At 44.2% G+C, this 15,741-nt stretch overlaps 1 protein-coding gene across 2 annotated transcripts in view; it reads left to right on the top strand.

Moving 5' to 3' along the window:
• LOC139383466 (rho guanine nucleotide exchange factor TIAM2-like) overlaps positions 1 to 15,741 on the top strand; it is a 126,814-nt gene that overhangs the window by 10,295 nt on the left and 100,778 nt on the right. Inside the window, exon 1 of one of the 2 annotated variants that reach the window (XM_071128012.1) lies at positions 6,992 to 7,183. The exons of the other annotated variant lie outside the window; for it this stretch is intronic. The gene's annotated coding sequence lies outside the window, so the exon portion shown is untranslated. Of the gene's footprint in view, positions 1 to 6,991; positions 7,184 to 15,741 lie in introns of those variants that run through there. 2 annotated transcript variants of the gene reach the window in all.

Raw genomic sequence — 15,741 nt, 5'->3', positions numbered from 1 at the left:
CTACACAGTCTAACACACACACACACGTATCCAACAAAGGACCTCAGAACACCAAGAGTCTGTCAAGGAACTGTCTGTAAAAACTGATTGTTATACTCTCTGACTAACAGTGCCTCAGGACATGCCACCTGGTTCAGCAGCCTCTGAGAATAACGCTTCATTGTTTCCATTAGGGAATGGCTGTGAGATCCCCGTCAGAGGTTGTCCCTTTTCCTCACTGCGTTCACATAAAACACACAACTGGTGATTAGCCCTGGAGGAGTGCCTTTTTGCTGTTTTGTTTATAAGTGGGCGGAGCAGATTGCCTCGTGGGAATGGGACTTCACTCAGCATAAACACACACTCTTAAAAACGTCAACATCAACGACCTCGGAGTCGTTTTGATTCATAAACATATTGAGGTTACTGATGCAAAATCAAATTATTTATACTCAATTCCAGGTTATAAGTTAAAAGTCATTATCTTTGCATGTTGTGCAATTGGTTCAAACAGGAAAATACTTTTTTTGCTCCAAAAAGGATGGAGCCCACAGCTAACTCAGTCTGATTTGGGAACCCTGAATGTCAGTGTGTAGACGTCTTCAGGAGAAAAGCCTGCCTTGTGATCCAATCAATTAAAGCCATATCTCAATCTCGGCGCTCGTGCTCGCATGAAGCAGGAAATCAAATGTCGTGCTCACGAGTTAACCCCATGTGGAGTGCTTCAAACCACCTCCCCTCCTGTGGCGTGCTCCAATCTGCTGTGTGTGGCTTGTCAATATTGCCCATGAGGGTTCCTCTACCCCACTGATGGGGATGAAACATTAATGATTATGTTTCATAATGGCCAGCGGGCATCTGGGGTCCCCTGGGAACCCTTTCCCCTCCATATTTAATCTGATTGGGCTTCCTTCTCCCTCCTTCACACTGATTTAGTATCCATTTCCAATGAGCTCTGAGACTGGGAGTGCTAGAAATGGCCGTCGTCCGTTAACGAGGCCTCAGAAATGTATCCACTCATCCACTAAATAGAGGAGCTTCCCTGGTTCCATCCTCTCTGAGGACTGGGGCTGACATCTCTGAAGGGCTGAGGAATCAACAGCCTCTGTGACGGTCAGGGCCCGTGGCTGGTATTGTGACAGGAAGGAACAGGGCCTGATCTGGAGCAGATGCCATTAACGTAAGCCAGAGACCGTCAAGCCAGAGAAGAAAGTCTATGTCCTAGAGAGTATGGAGGATTGAAAAACATGTATTTTCACACTGCCGCATTCTCCCCTCCTCTCAGCCTTACTCCATCCCCAGGGGCATTTTCTCCCATCATGCACTATGTATGTGGAAAACTATGCATGTTCCACCCCGGCAAATGAGATGACAGATGAGTAATGGGATGGCATATTAGAGTAGTGCTGATGCTGCATAGTGTCTCCTCTCCCCTCCTCAACAGGTCGATTTATGACCAGACGCTCCTTGTCCCAGTCAGGTGGCCTGACAACAGGGACTTACTCTGCGTGGGCTGCCTAGTGTATCGATCAGGACGAGGAGGGAGGCGGTAGTGGAGAGGGGCGGGGGTTAGCTTATGCATGAATAAACAGGTTTCTGCCCGGGCGTCTGTCTGCCTGCTGCACCCCTCCTTTACACCCCCACCCCATTCCCTGGCTGGTGAAAATTAGAAACATGAACCTGGCACACGCCGTCCGAGAGCTCGCCTCCAATAAGAGTAACTGTGAGGGGGGCAGAGAGGAGAGGCCTGGCTGGGAGGGAAGAGTAGACATTTGTCAAGCTGCTAGGGCCAATGCTACTGGAAGGGAAAGCTCTGTGCCAAATGAGGGAAAGGGATGCAATAGGTTACTGCAGTGGCCATAAAATACACAGGTTGTCCTGCTATCTCTTCTACATGCATACACACATGTCCAAACTCAACACGCACCCCCAGATAACCACACACACACACACACACCGGGTTGGAGTGAGTATCCCACGCAGTGGTAGCCGTAGACCCTCGCTGCTATTATTGGCTATCGGTCAGAGGATAGGAGAGTGGTCGCGTCCTTTGCCCTTCTCAAGGAGACTTTAGCGCCAGACACACACACTCTTATCATCTGACTGAGTCAGACAGCCCAACGTAGCCCAGCGCAGCAGCTCCACCACTGGGAAGATTAGCAGATTTCACATGAATGAAAACATTTCAGAGCCTCGTGTAGCACATCCATTATCTATTAATAGCATAATAAATAGGTAAGAATTGGTATGAAGACATAGTTGTATTAGGTTTAAACACCTTTTACAATAAGCCTGTAATTATCTAAATTGTTGTTTTCTGTACCGGATGCAGCTGAACCTGTTGGTGTTTTAAGTTTTTTTGGACCGTAAACACAGTTGCCATGGACACCTCCGCAATGCATATTAACATGCAGGCTAGAGACAGGCTAGCCCGGGTCAGACCGTTTTAGCGACATGCTGGTGCCATATTAACAACTAGCTCCTCCTGGTCAGTCAGTCATTTCCTATGTCTGTGAGGTGAGCGGTCTCTGTGACAGACAGGCATGTGGAGGTTGTCATTACTGACTGTTTTCCATCACCTCTGATTCTGAATTGAGGATTTGGTTCATTCTTCATTAGTGAAAGGGAAATTAACGGCCACAGCGCATGACTTTAATAACGTAAATTAGCAGGCCTCTGCTCTACTCATTTTGTATAGGTGTGAAAGTAATGCTTAGCAGGAACTCTGGGTAATGGGGGTGTGGAGTGTTACCTTGCAACAACAAAACATACCGTCATAAAACGGAAGTCAGAATTCTATCAATACAGCACTTTACACTTTATAGGGCCATTTCTTTTGTTTAGTCACTCATAACTATCCAGTTGAAGAGCTCTATTTACGTCATACATATTTTCATTTTGTGCAAATCACTATCTCGGCTGTTTTTCATTTTCAAACCTAATAACCTTTTCAAGGTAGTTAAGTTTAGGTTGTTGCTGGTCTTACAGCGTTAGAGTAGGGCATAATTGTGCCAATGCCTGATATGTTAAATCATATTAAGCTCCTAAGTGGTTCATGGAATTTAGCTCATTGGAATCAGGCTTGTCCAATTCTGACATAACGTAACCTCAGTTCCCAATCACTGTTTATTTGCGCTATATTTCTTGTTGACTATAAGCTATGAACATTCTACTAACCCAATATTGGCTATTTGTCTATAGAGACACTGTGTAAGTGTACCAGACCTGTTGCACTAGCCCCTTATGGACTCCTGTGAACTAATAAATTATTGGGTTTATACAATGAGTCATGGAACTAGAAGTAGGTTAACATGATAAGCTAGTCATTTCAACTCTCAAGCTATCACTGACACATCTAAGACACCAGCTATTTAAAAGGCTTCAAATGATTTAGCTTTCATTGAAGTAACATTCTCTGGGCTCTGCAGTCTCTTTCTGAATCACAAATGGCCCTTATTTCAAGACGGAAGACTTTCTCATGCGAAATGTTATATTTGGATGTCTACATGCCTCTGTGAAGCTACAGTGTTAATGTTGACTTATATATTAGCTGAGGTGGAATCAGAAAGGCCACTACTGTACATGGTCTTCAGGACATTTTTAGATTACCGAGTGATGTCATGGCCACACATCATGCTGACCACCAAACGTTATATTTTATTTTCCCATTTTTGGACATGTCTGACCTGCTACTGTGTGCCACTGCCAGACTGTGATGGTCTAACGGCAAGACCAACAGCATTTTTCCGACAGGCAAATTTCCAATCGCGTCAGTGGCAAAGTCATGTACTATAGGTTTCCCGCAATATTACACTGAAACAGCAGGGGACCTCTACTGCAAATGTTCCCTCTACGAACAATATCATGTGTTTTTATAATGTAGTGGGTCTTTGAGATCTCGACACAAGCCGCAAGGGTTACATTACAACTTGAGCTTCTCATAAATAACTCAAACCTCCCACATACCTTCCATTGACACAAATGCATGACTTGCGGTGTGAGGGTATCGCTAGTCAGATCACATGCTCCAATCCTGTAGTGTGCCTCAGGTCAATAGGTTACCTCATTCCCATCAAACCTAAAAAAAAATATCACTACTGTATCTGCATCAGTAACGTGACTTGTGGTTTTGTGTCACTAGGGGAGCAGTCACAATCATTCACTCTCTCTCTCTCGCTCTGTCTCTCCTGTGTTTTAGTTTTTGTTCCCACAACATGAGCACAGGGTATCCGTATCAGGAACACGTCCTCTCCCTCCGTCTCTCTCAGTAGTGACACGGCGATGACTACAGTACAGTTATATCACCCGTGAGGCCCATCAGGTCTCGGGGTTTCCTGTTCACACTCATCCTGCTTATTGCGTATTTCTGAAGTTTTAAATGTGTATGTTGTATCTCGATGTGTATTGTGTACACAGGGCTTACCTGGAAAAGAGGCCCTCGGTCTCAGTGTTGACTCCCAGTTAAAATAAAGGTTAAGTCCATACAGTTTGATATGTCAGCCCTTGACAGCATCCAAACACAATGAGGGATGTCACAAGGACATCTACCACAGATACTGTCCTGCACTTGGATGTCACTGTCGACGAGCTGCTCGGATGCACTTCTCTATTTGTCACCATTGATTCCTTGTTAGTTGGCACATTAGGAGACTGTATGCTCTATTACTGGGACTGCATTTAAGACCTGTCTTGGTCAATTACATGTAAAGGGCATTTCAAAGGGGTGGGTTTTTACACCGCACCCCTGGGTGCGTTCACAGACTTTGTACTGTTGTAGTCTATGCAGAGATTCCTAGCTATGTCATTTGTAGTATACCGCAGATGCACAGAGGTTGTATATAGAAGGGGCTTTTTATACAGAATGCTCCGTTTTAGAAACGGGACACAGGCAGCCAGTTGTTTTTGGGTGTGGTGAGTGACTTATGTGTCTGATTACAGTCTTACTGTAGACTCACTCACACCAGACCTGGGTTCAAATACTATTTCTGGTATTTCAATTCATTTAATGCATTTCAAAACAAGTATTCAGATAAACTAGTTGTTGAATGTAAATACTTGGAAAGTATTGGAAAGAAAATACTCAAATACACTCCCTTGCATTTAACCCAGGTATTTGAAATACGTATTTGGAAAATACTTCCAAATACAATTTGGTTGACAAATTGTTTTTTACAACAAAAAAAACATGAAAAAGACTCATAAGTACTTGTTTTGGGCTGTGTATTAAAAAATACTCAAATACACAGAAAAGGGCATTTAAATAACAAATACTCAAATACACATTTTATCCCACAAAGACTGCACCAGACAAAGCTCACTCATTTTTCCCAGCTACCCTATTATATACACCACATGATAAATTACCATGGCAATTACAGACAGTGAACAGCCAAACTACGGTCTAGTAGTGGGTAATAATGACTGGATCACACTGTACAATAGCCACTGGCGAGAAGGAAAGGGTGAGAAAATCACTTAGCAGGGGGTTGCTCCCCCCTGACGACCCTATTACAGCAGCCAGAATTGGAGATGAAACTAGTGCCGGAAGTGAATGGTGGGACTGGATGTCCTGTACCGGAGTCGTTCTCAAGTCTCAGCCTCAATTCAAACAGGGAAGGTTGATAGCTGGGCTGGGTAGACAGAGGTGTGTGCCTGTGCGTGTAGGGTGAGTGCTAACTGTCTAGCTGGCCTGGACTGGGACATGCCCAGGCTAAACCTTGTCCAGACCAGGACAGTGTTACTGTCTGGGGACAGAGAAAGGACCTGATAGGAGACAGGATGTCCGTCAGTGCCTATTAGAGGTAATGAGATGCAGGGTGACTGTGAGCAGCCAGGAGCTCTCCTGAAAGCTGCCAGACGACAGCAGACAAAGGCTCTGCATGTCACTGTCCAGAATGGAACGGATTACCGGACACTACACATATGGGGATCTGTGTCACATCAATTGCTGCATATATGTTTAACTTATTATAACATCCATTATCTGTCATATATACATCAATATTTCTATGACTGTATTAAAGAAAATTGGTCCTATTTGAGCCAAATTATATAGTGAGTGTATTACTCCGAATAACAGAACTACATTTTTTTTATTGTATGTATTCAGATATAACCTTTTAGCAATTTATCACGTTAACACATATCTTTGACGGGCATAATCATATCATATGAATAACATTATCTAGTTAGTTTATTAGCCAGAGGGCATTTTGTATAGTCATGTAAATCCCCCCCCCCCCCCCCCCCCGCAGCTGTGTGCTGAAGGATGATGGTCCTACATTAAAGAGCAGAGCTAGACATACAGTATCTGCCAGAACAATAGACCAGCCACAGATAAACATCTCCATTCAGCCCTCAATAGCTGCTGTAAATATGATGTGCAGATTACAGTACTTGTGGCTGCGAGGGGGGAGGCAACCATAGATGTGTGTGTGTGTGTGTGTTTGGTGGCAGTCATGTGGCTCACAGCAGAACATGAAACACAAGGCCAGATCATGTTAATGAGCATGGGAGACCAGCAATACCTGTCCCTCTGGTAGTGTTATCTGACAAGCATTTACTACCGTGCTTTGCTGCTGTATGCCCACTATGCAGTTTACCTGAGTCACAGCCACATAACATGTCTTATCTATCTTCTTTGTCGTGAACAAAACCTGTTTCCTTTTGGTGTGCTTATCTGTTGATCACACAAATGTTTCGTGACAGACAAGACACAGCTGTAAAAAGGACATGGAAAATATGTTCAGGCTGCAGTCTGCTGGATTCTGATTAGGGTCTATAGACCGCTCTAAAGTAGCCTTTATTACTACGACAAGTACTTTCAGTTTTAAAAAAACTAAAACATTCAAACGAGACCATGAATAAAAGTAGAGATGCATGCGTTTCCATGTAATTGTGCATTTGCTCCATGACTTCGCTTGGTAGTCGAGTCGAGTCTGGTGTCCGTCAGCTAGAGGCGTGGTGAAGTCCCTCCACATCTGGGAGGAGTCCACTATCTCGGCGTTGGCAGTGACTCGTAACCTAGAGAACACTGCGTTGGAAAGCATGGGACCACGGTGGGTGAGACCCGGAGACAGCGCTGGTGTTATCAGACAAATTACATAGACCACTAAGTGTAGCCACTGTTTATGAGTTTACGCAAAATACGGAACGCTATTCAACGGGAGTTAAGAACAGTCTTCTCTGACAATATTGTAAACCGGTAAGTTGATCAACGAACTTATTTTGCTATTGTAAAAGAAGCGACTTCTTTCATTTAGGCAAGCGTGCGCGTCTCCACATCGTCCACAGTAAACACACTACAGGCTAGTATTTCGTTGAATTGCGTTTCTTTGAGTTGCATTATTAATAAATGAATTTTAGAAAATATTTCTGTGAACTTTTATGGAAACCAAAGTACTGTCATTGTAATTGTGCCCATTATAGCTGTTGCAGCAGTACCCAAACAATAAAGCGTTATACTTACTTGTGCATTAGCTACCAGCTGTAGACTAGCTGCTCACCAAGTGAACCTGAAAGGGACTATTTTAAACGTAATGTGGTGGTGATCTCTCTCACAAGATTGCGTAGATGTGTGTGCAAGTGTCCTCCCTCAGTGTACTTTCCTCTTGACCCCTTTGGTCGCTCTCATTGAACTAAACGTTGAATCACTGGTGATGTGTCTGGGTCTCTATATTTGCTTTCTTCCCATTCATCATTTGGCTTGTGTGGTTTAGAATGCATAATTTGAGTCACTTAAGGGTCTATACCAAATTATTCCTAGATGGATATATATATATATATATTTTCCTATGACAAACTTCAATGTGTTTTTAAAATATATATTTTTTATAGCAGTGGTGGCAAAGTTAGCCGGGGACATAGTTAATCAAATGTTATTGGTAACATACAGATATTTAGCAGATGTTATTGCGGCTGTAGCGAAACACACTAACTGCATTGAAAGAATGGCAGTCTCTGACCAAACATTTTAGAGACCATCATCCTGGCCGCAGAGACATTTATTTTTTTAAAGCTAATTTCCTGCAAATTTGTTGTTGTTGCTATGGACAGAGATACCCTTTTAGCGTTTTAAAGCTAGTTTCTGCAGTTGTATACATTTTGTCATGGGGCTGATAGGAAAATTGCAGTTTTAAAGCTAATTTCCTGCAATTCTACACATTTTGACATGGGGCTGAGAGAAAATTTGCTACAGTGCCTTATTCAGACCCATTGACATTTTGTTAGGTTACAGCCTTATTCTGAAATGTATGAGTTTTTTCCCCTTCATCAATCTCCACAATACCCCATAATGACAAAGCAAAAACAGGTTTAGAAATGTATGCAAATTTATAAAAAATACAAAATAAAGTAAATATTACATTTGCATAATTATTCAGACCCTTTACTCAGTACTTTGTTGAAGCACCTTTGGCAGCGATTACAGCCTCGTCTTCTTGGGTATGACGCTACAAGCTTGGCACACCTGTATTTGGGGAGTTTCTCCCATTCTTCTCTGTAGATCCTCTCAGGCTCTGTCAAGTTGGATGGGGAGTGTTGCTGCACAGCAATTTTCAGGTCTCTCCAGAGATATTCGATCCAGAGAAGTTCAATTCAGGACTCTGACTGGGCAACTCAAGTACATTTGAGACTTGTCCTGAAGTTACTACTACGGTGTCTTGGCTGTGTGCTTAGGGTCATTGTCCTGGAGCAGGTTTTCATCCAGGATCTCTCTCTACTTTTCTCCGTTCATCTTTCCCTCGATCCTGACTAGTCTCCCAGTCCCTGCCGCTGAAAAATATCCCCACAGCATGATGCTGCCACCACCATGCTTCACTGTAAGGATGGTGCCAGGTTTCCTCCAGACGTGACACTTCGCATTCAGGCCAAAGAGCTCAATCTTGGTTTCAATAGAGCATAGAATCTTTAGGTGCCATTTGGGTAACAGCAAGTGGGCTGTCATGTGCCTTTTACCGAGGAGTAGCTTCCGCCTGGCCACTCAACCATAAAAGCCTGATTGGTGGAGTGGTGCAGGGATGGTTGTCCCTCTGGAAGGTTCTCCCATCTCCACAGAAGAACTCTAGAGCTCTGTCAGTGACCATTGGGTTCTTGGTCACCTCCCTGACGGCCCGGCCCGTCTCCCCCGATTACTCAGTTTGGCCAGGTGGGCCAGCTCTAGGAAGAGTCTTGGTGGTTCCAAACGTCTTCTATCTAAGAATGGAGGCCACTGTGTTCTTGGGGACCTTCAATGCTGCAAAAATGATTTGCTACCCTTCCCAAGATCTGTGCCTCTACACAATCCTGTCTCGGAGCTCTACGGATAATTCCTTCGACCTCATGGCTTGGTTTTTACTCTGACATGCACTGTCAACTGTGGGACCTTAATGTAGACAGGTGGGCTTCTTTCCAAATCATGTCCAATCAATTTAATTTACTACAGGTGGACTCCAATGAAGTTGTAGAAACAGGAAGACCAATGGAAACAGGATGCTCCGGAGCTCAATTTTCGAGTCTCATAGCAAAGGGTCTGAATACCTAATGTAAATAAGATATTTAATTCTAATAACCTGTTTTCGCTTTGTCATTATGGGGTATTGTGTGTAGATAGCTGAGGAAATGTTCTTATTTAATGCATTTTAGAATAAGGCTGTAACGTAACAAAATGTGGAAAAGGTCACAGGGTCTGAATACTTTCTGAAGATATTGTAATTTCCTGCAATTCTACACATTTTGCCATGGCTTTATGCTGTGTTCTTATGCTGTGTGTGTTCTTATGTGACTCTAACATTATAACACAATCCTGCTGCTGCTAAGTGGATGCTTTGCTGTAGGCATAATGATCAAATGCCACCTGAGGAGCCCATAGTCAGTTCTATCTACATTTTTTTTTAAAACACACTCACTGCATTGAAATAATTAGGCTCCGTGCAATGGCGTTCTCAGTGCTTGCCTTGGGCATGAGCTCACAAAAGTTTGGACACACCTACTCATTCCAGGTTTTTTCTTTATTTTTTGCTATTTTCTTCGTTGTAGAATAATTGTGAAGACATAAAAACTATGAAATAACACATGGAATCATGTAGTAACCAAAAAGTGTTTAACAAATTAAATTATATTTGAGTTTCTTCAAAGTAGACGCCCGTTGCCTTTGACAGCTTTGCACTCTCTTGGCATTCTTTCAACCAGCTTCATGAGTTACTCAGCAGTCAGCTGGAATGCATTTCAAATAACAGGTGTTGCTTGTTAAATGTTAATTTGTGGAATTTCTTTCCTTAATGCGTTTTGAGCTAATCGGTTGTGTTGTGACAAGGTAGGGGTGGTATACAGAAGATAGCCCTATTTTGTAAAAGACCAAGTCCATATTATGACAAGAACAGCTAAAATAACTACTGTTAGTGCTGATACCTCGATTTTTCTAAGGCTTGAGTTCCTGCACCTCCTAAAGGATATTAGCTCAGAAGTTATGTGGTGTTCCTGCACCTCACTAAAAACGGTACCGCCACCCACGATGAGTACCGGCACCGATTTCAATCCAAGTCAAGCACTGGGCATTCTGCTATGCATAACAAAGCCCCAATAGAACAGTGAAAAGACATCAACCTGTGACTATGAAAGGCCTGGGGATGTTCAACATGTAGCTGACATTAGTCTGAGAGGGTGTTTATTGTTTCCGTTTTTGTTTCGCTGATTTATGTGGCCATAAATGAGCCCAGCGTGACCGTAAACTTCAGTGGGCCTGCCTGCTCCCTTCCTCGGTGAGTTGTTTGAGTTGATTTTAAGGCGTCGGCATGCTTCAGTTCGGCTGGTGACTAGCCGGACTCGGCTAGGAGAATCGAACAAGTGTGCTCGTATACACTCTTTTAAAAGACTTACGCTTGGAAAAACAAGAAAAAAGCAGTAATAGTAATTTTGCAGAGGAGGTCTTAGTCGTGCAAGTTTACATATATCTAAGATGTCTGGTGCAGTATTTCTCAATGAATGAAACTTTCATTATTAATCCCGATGTTTGACCAATCACAGACGAAGGTGCGAAGACTTCAGCTACCGACGTCAGCTTGGCTTTTCGTTTGTGCCCGGACAGCCGAAGAAACCCTTACCGAAGTCCAAAACGACACAAAATGTCCTCATAATATTTGCACAAACTCTCCCAAACCGCTTCGGCTGGGAAGCCTGCGGACGCCTTTACCCTCTTTTAATGTTGGGGAACTGGGATGGTGGCTGTCGCCATGTCGAGGTGCTCCGGGACCACAGAGAGGCAACAAAAGGGTCCCTGGAACCCTGTAGTGCAGGGCTGTCGAGAGCAAACACACCCAGGGAGCAGAAAGCAGGGACTGGAGGATGGGCCAGGCATGCCTTTTGGCGCAGTGGGCTCTCTGTCATGGCAACCCAGCAACCTGGTGTCCGTTTGACTGTCACACACCCTCAGTGCTACATGCTGCTGCCTAGAGAAGGGGTTTCATTAAACCACAGCCTAATGTTTTACTGGGAGACTCTGCTTATTACTGGTGTTTGTCTGTCTGAAGTCTCCTGTGGAGTTATGAGTCCTTGTGGCGCATTCCATACAGGATTTTACCTCTTTTTTACAGACTTTTCTGTTTCCCTCTACGTGGGCTGGCACCCGTGTCTCAGTGAGCCATAGCTCCTGCAGATCTGCTTTCTCTTGGGGCCCAAGCCAAGCCACTGGTACGTTGTGATTATGCAGATGTTGTTTCTGCTCTTCACAAGTCCACATTGTCAGCCCTATCAATGGAAACACAATTGCAAGAAAAAAAATTGTGCCCTAACAGCTGCAAAAACCCCTTGCCGAAGTCCAAAACGAACAAAAACGTCACAAAATGTTGTCATAATATAGGCACAAGCTGTTTTTCCAAATAGTTTCGTCTGGGAAGCACGCGGATGCCGTAACACTGGTGTTAGTTGAGAAGCCGCATTGGTACTGTATACCACGGTAGAGAACTCACCTGGCTGGCACTGAACATTTGCTCATTGAGTTTGCACCCTCACTCACACAAATATGCATTTAAGTTCAACTACAGAAGGGACCTCAATGCTTATTTAGAAGTTGTGAAGCTTGCGTTAATGTCTGTCCAAGGAACATTGTCCAGAAATGGAGTGCAGTTCACTGTTATCCAAGAATGTTTCTTGATTGTATACTTGAAGGGCTTTATATTTCAGCAGACAACTCTACTCTACTCCCCTTCATGACGTTCTTTACACAGCACATGCTCATTCACATAATTGTTGTTATTGTCATGAGGGGCCAACTCTTTCAGAGGGCTTTAACACCACTGTAGGGTTAGAGACAAAACCACAAAGACCCAGGCATGCGGATCATCTTTTTTTACAGCAGAGAAATGTGTGACCACAAGGAACATTGCATTCGATTTGTACTGCCCAGATAGGGTCTGCAGTCAGAATTGATATGGACAGAGTTTCTTGATTTTCTTTATGGAACATACCAAACCATATGATTGTGTTATTTTCGCGCTCTTGATGTGACCTTTCAAGAATGGGATGTGTTCCCCTCGCATCTGCCCCTACCATTTTTGTTACAAAGTAAAGGTGGATTTACATTAGTAAAATATGTCTAGTGAGATCTATCTCTCTTCAACATCAGTTACACTTTTCTGTTTATTTTATTATTATTATTCTTACTATTTTTTTTACCCGCCTTTCTCCCCAATTTCGTGGTATCCAATTGTTTTAGTAGCTACTAACTTGTCTCATCGCTACAACTCCCGTACGGGCTCGGGAGAGACGAAGGTCGAAAGCCATGCGTCCTCCGAAACACAACCCAACCAAGCCGCACCGCTTCTTAACACAGCGCGCATCCAACCCGGAAGCCAGCCGCACCAATGTGTCGGAGGATATATTGTGCACCTGCCCACCTTGGTTAGCGTGCACTGCGCCGGGCCCGCCACAGGAGTCGCTGGTGCGCGATGAGACAAGGATATCCCTACCGGCCAAACCCTCCCTAACCCGGACGACGCTAGGCCAATTGTGCGTCGCCCCACAGACATCCCGGTCGTGGCCGGCTGCAACAGAGCCTGGGCACGAACCCAGAGTCTCTGATGGCACACACTGCGATGCAGTGCCCTAGACCACTGCCCCACCCGGGAGGCCCTACTTTTCTGTTTATACTAGCCTTGACTGTGGTGTGAGCAAATCCACATTCCTGCTTCATGTGTGTGCAGTTATTAGCATATCGTAAATACACTATATTCAAAGGTATGTGGACACCTCTTCAAATTACTATTTCAGCCACACCTGCTGCTGACCACTGTATAAAATCGAGCACACAGCCATGCAATCTGCAGAATGACAGATTTGGTCCTTGTCAGCTCGGGGATTTGAACTTGCAACTCTAACCACTAGGCTACCCTGCCGCACCAAGACAAACATTGGCGGTAGAATGGCTTTACTGAAGAGCTCCGTGACTGTCAATGTGGCACCGTCATAGGATGCCACCTTTCCAACAAGTTAGTTAGTCAAATTTTGGCCCTGCTAGACCAGCCTCAGTCAAATGTAAGTGCTGTTATTGTGAAGTGAAAACACCTAAGAGCAACAACGGCTCAGCCGCGAAGTGGTAAGCCACACAAACTCACAGAACAGGAGTGCTGAAGTGTGTAGCATGTAAAAATCGTCTGTCCTCGGTTGGAACACTCACTATTGACTTCCAAAGGCCTCTGGAAGCAACGTCAGCACAAGAACTGTTCGTCGGGAGCTTCATGAAATGGGTTTCCATGGCCGAGCAGCCGCACACAAGCCTAAGATGTGCAATGCCAAGCGATGGCTGGAGGGGTGTAAAGCTCGCCGCCATTGGACTCTGGAGTAGTGGAAACACGGTCTCTTGAGTGATTCATCACTTTTCACCATCTGGCAGTCTGACGAATGAATCTGTGTTTGGCGGATGCCAGGAGAACGCTGCCTGCCCCTATGCATAGTGCCAACTGTAAAGTGTAAACTCCATATTAATGCCCATGATTTTGGAATGAGATGTTTGACGAGGAGGTGTCCACATTCTTTTGGCCATGTGGTGTTTCTTAGTATATAGACAAACACAAGAATAGCAATTCAAATAATACAGTAGCTTCTCATCTAAACCATACTGCACATCATGTTGCACACGTGATTAATGCAACGATTCACGAATGTGTGGATATTTTCCGGAGTAGTGTGCGAGACATCTCTTAAAGAGAGATTTGAGTCTAGCTATGTATTTTTACACTACACAAGTATCTCTCCTGGACCTAGTCGTGTAGTTCAAAGAGGCTCTAAAGTGTTGTTGTAATGTTACCCTCTCGCTGGGTGGCACATATGGTCTCGAGGCATCTGCAACTCATCGCTCAAGTTAATTCACTTAATCAGTGTTGACACATTATGGAACAATAAGATAATTAAAACAAGCATTTTACTCAAGTTATTTCCTAATACATAGTGTGCTCATGTTTGTGTAATCTGTTAGACTGAACCTATTTAGCCAAAGGGAAAGGAGCTATGGACTTCCAACAGTTTGTATTTTAGGTCCATGTCAAGCTAGACATCTTGATGCATGGTTGTTCTCCTCCCCATAAGCCATTTGGAAGGCTGTGTGCTGCAACGGCCCATCGTTAATTCTGAAGTGCTAGCAACTCTCAGAGAAGCACAAATGTTTCATGTCTTCCCTCTGCACATTTCTCTCCATATAAGGGTGTTTGGCCGGGACTTATCAGGCGTTGGTAATATCTGTGCTTATTGTCACGTTCCACACGGCCTTTTACTGTCTGTAGGTAGAGGCACTGTTAGGGGAACCACAGAAGCTCCCTCTCTCTCTGCTGTACATCCTGACTCTGACACTGCTCCGCTATTATTGATGGTCTATTCAAGGCCATTTCAACTGTTACACGATTGGACCACTGTACTGACTTACTTGAGCTGCTTGGCTACCATGGAAAAGCATAATGGCATGTGTATTGCAGTTTTTTGCCCCTGTGGCTGGAATTGTATTTGGCCTTTGAGGCAATGGGAGAAGAGTGATGTGCATGTAGTTTGGGCAGCTGTGTGTGGAGTAGAGCTATTAAAAGCAGGTGAGTTCAGGCCGGTGTCAACAGTGTCCTGGCAGGGACTTCACCACCGGCCTGGCTACCATACTGACAGGCAAATGACTGGCACGACCACCACTTCCTGTCCCGTTGGCTCCTTCCCATCGCGAAAAGGACACAGGACACCAAACCATAGTTTGCCATTGGCTCACTCATAGGGGCGGATGTCCGGACCCAGATTTAAGCCAACTTCTGGCCTGAAAAGCCCTTTCAAATCAAGTCTCTCTTGTAAGATTTCGATCTTCAATTTAAGATTTAAAAGTGCTTTTCACTCGAGGGTTAGGCTTAATATCCGTCTGTGAAACGGCCCTGTTGTTTCCTAAAATCACTTCTGTGAAAGGCCTTGCGCGCCAGATGCCCTGGGACTAGGGTTCTATTCATTTCATTTTGTTCATTGGTCAGGCCGTTGAGACATGACTACAATGAAAGATTTCCCCAAGTATGTCTAGCAATCTGTCCCAGTATTTGATCCTCTACTACACAAGCGTATTGTTGGTTAGCGGTATTGGTGTCCAGCTGAATAGTCCATGGCTTATTCATGTCCAGGTTGACACCCCTAAATGGCTACAGATTGAAGCCTTTGAGAAGATTTGAATGTGTTTGTTCAAATTGAAGTGGGCTTCTTGCGTGGGGAAACGAAGATCGAATGAAGTAGAGGGTTTTAAGCGACGTGCCAAGTGAGCTCGCAAGGTTAAGCCTC

The sequence above is a fragment of the Oncorhynchus clarkii genome, chromosome 25, assembly GCF_045791955.1.
Source record: "Oncorhynchus clarkii lewisi isolate Uvic-CL-2024 chromosome 25, UVic_Ocla_1.0, whole genome shotgun sequence".
Classification (NCBI taxonomy): Eukaryota; Metazoa; Chordata; class Actinopteri; order Salmoniformes; family Salmonidae; genus Oncorhynchus; species Oncorhynchus clarkii.
The sequence above is the reverse complement of the archived record's forward strand: the minus strand, read 5'-3'. Positions and strand labels throughout refer to the sequence as shown.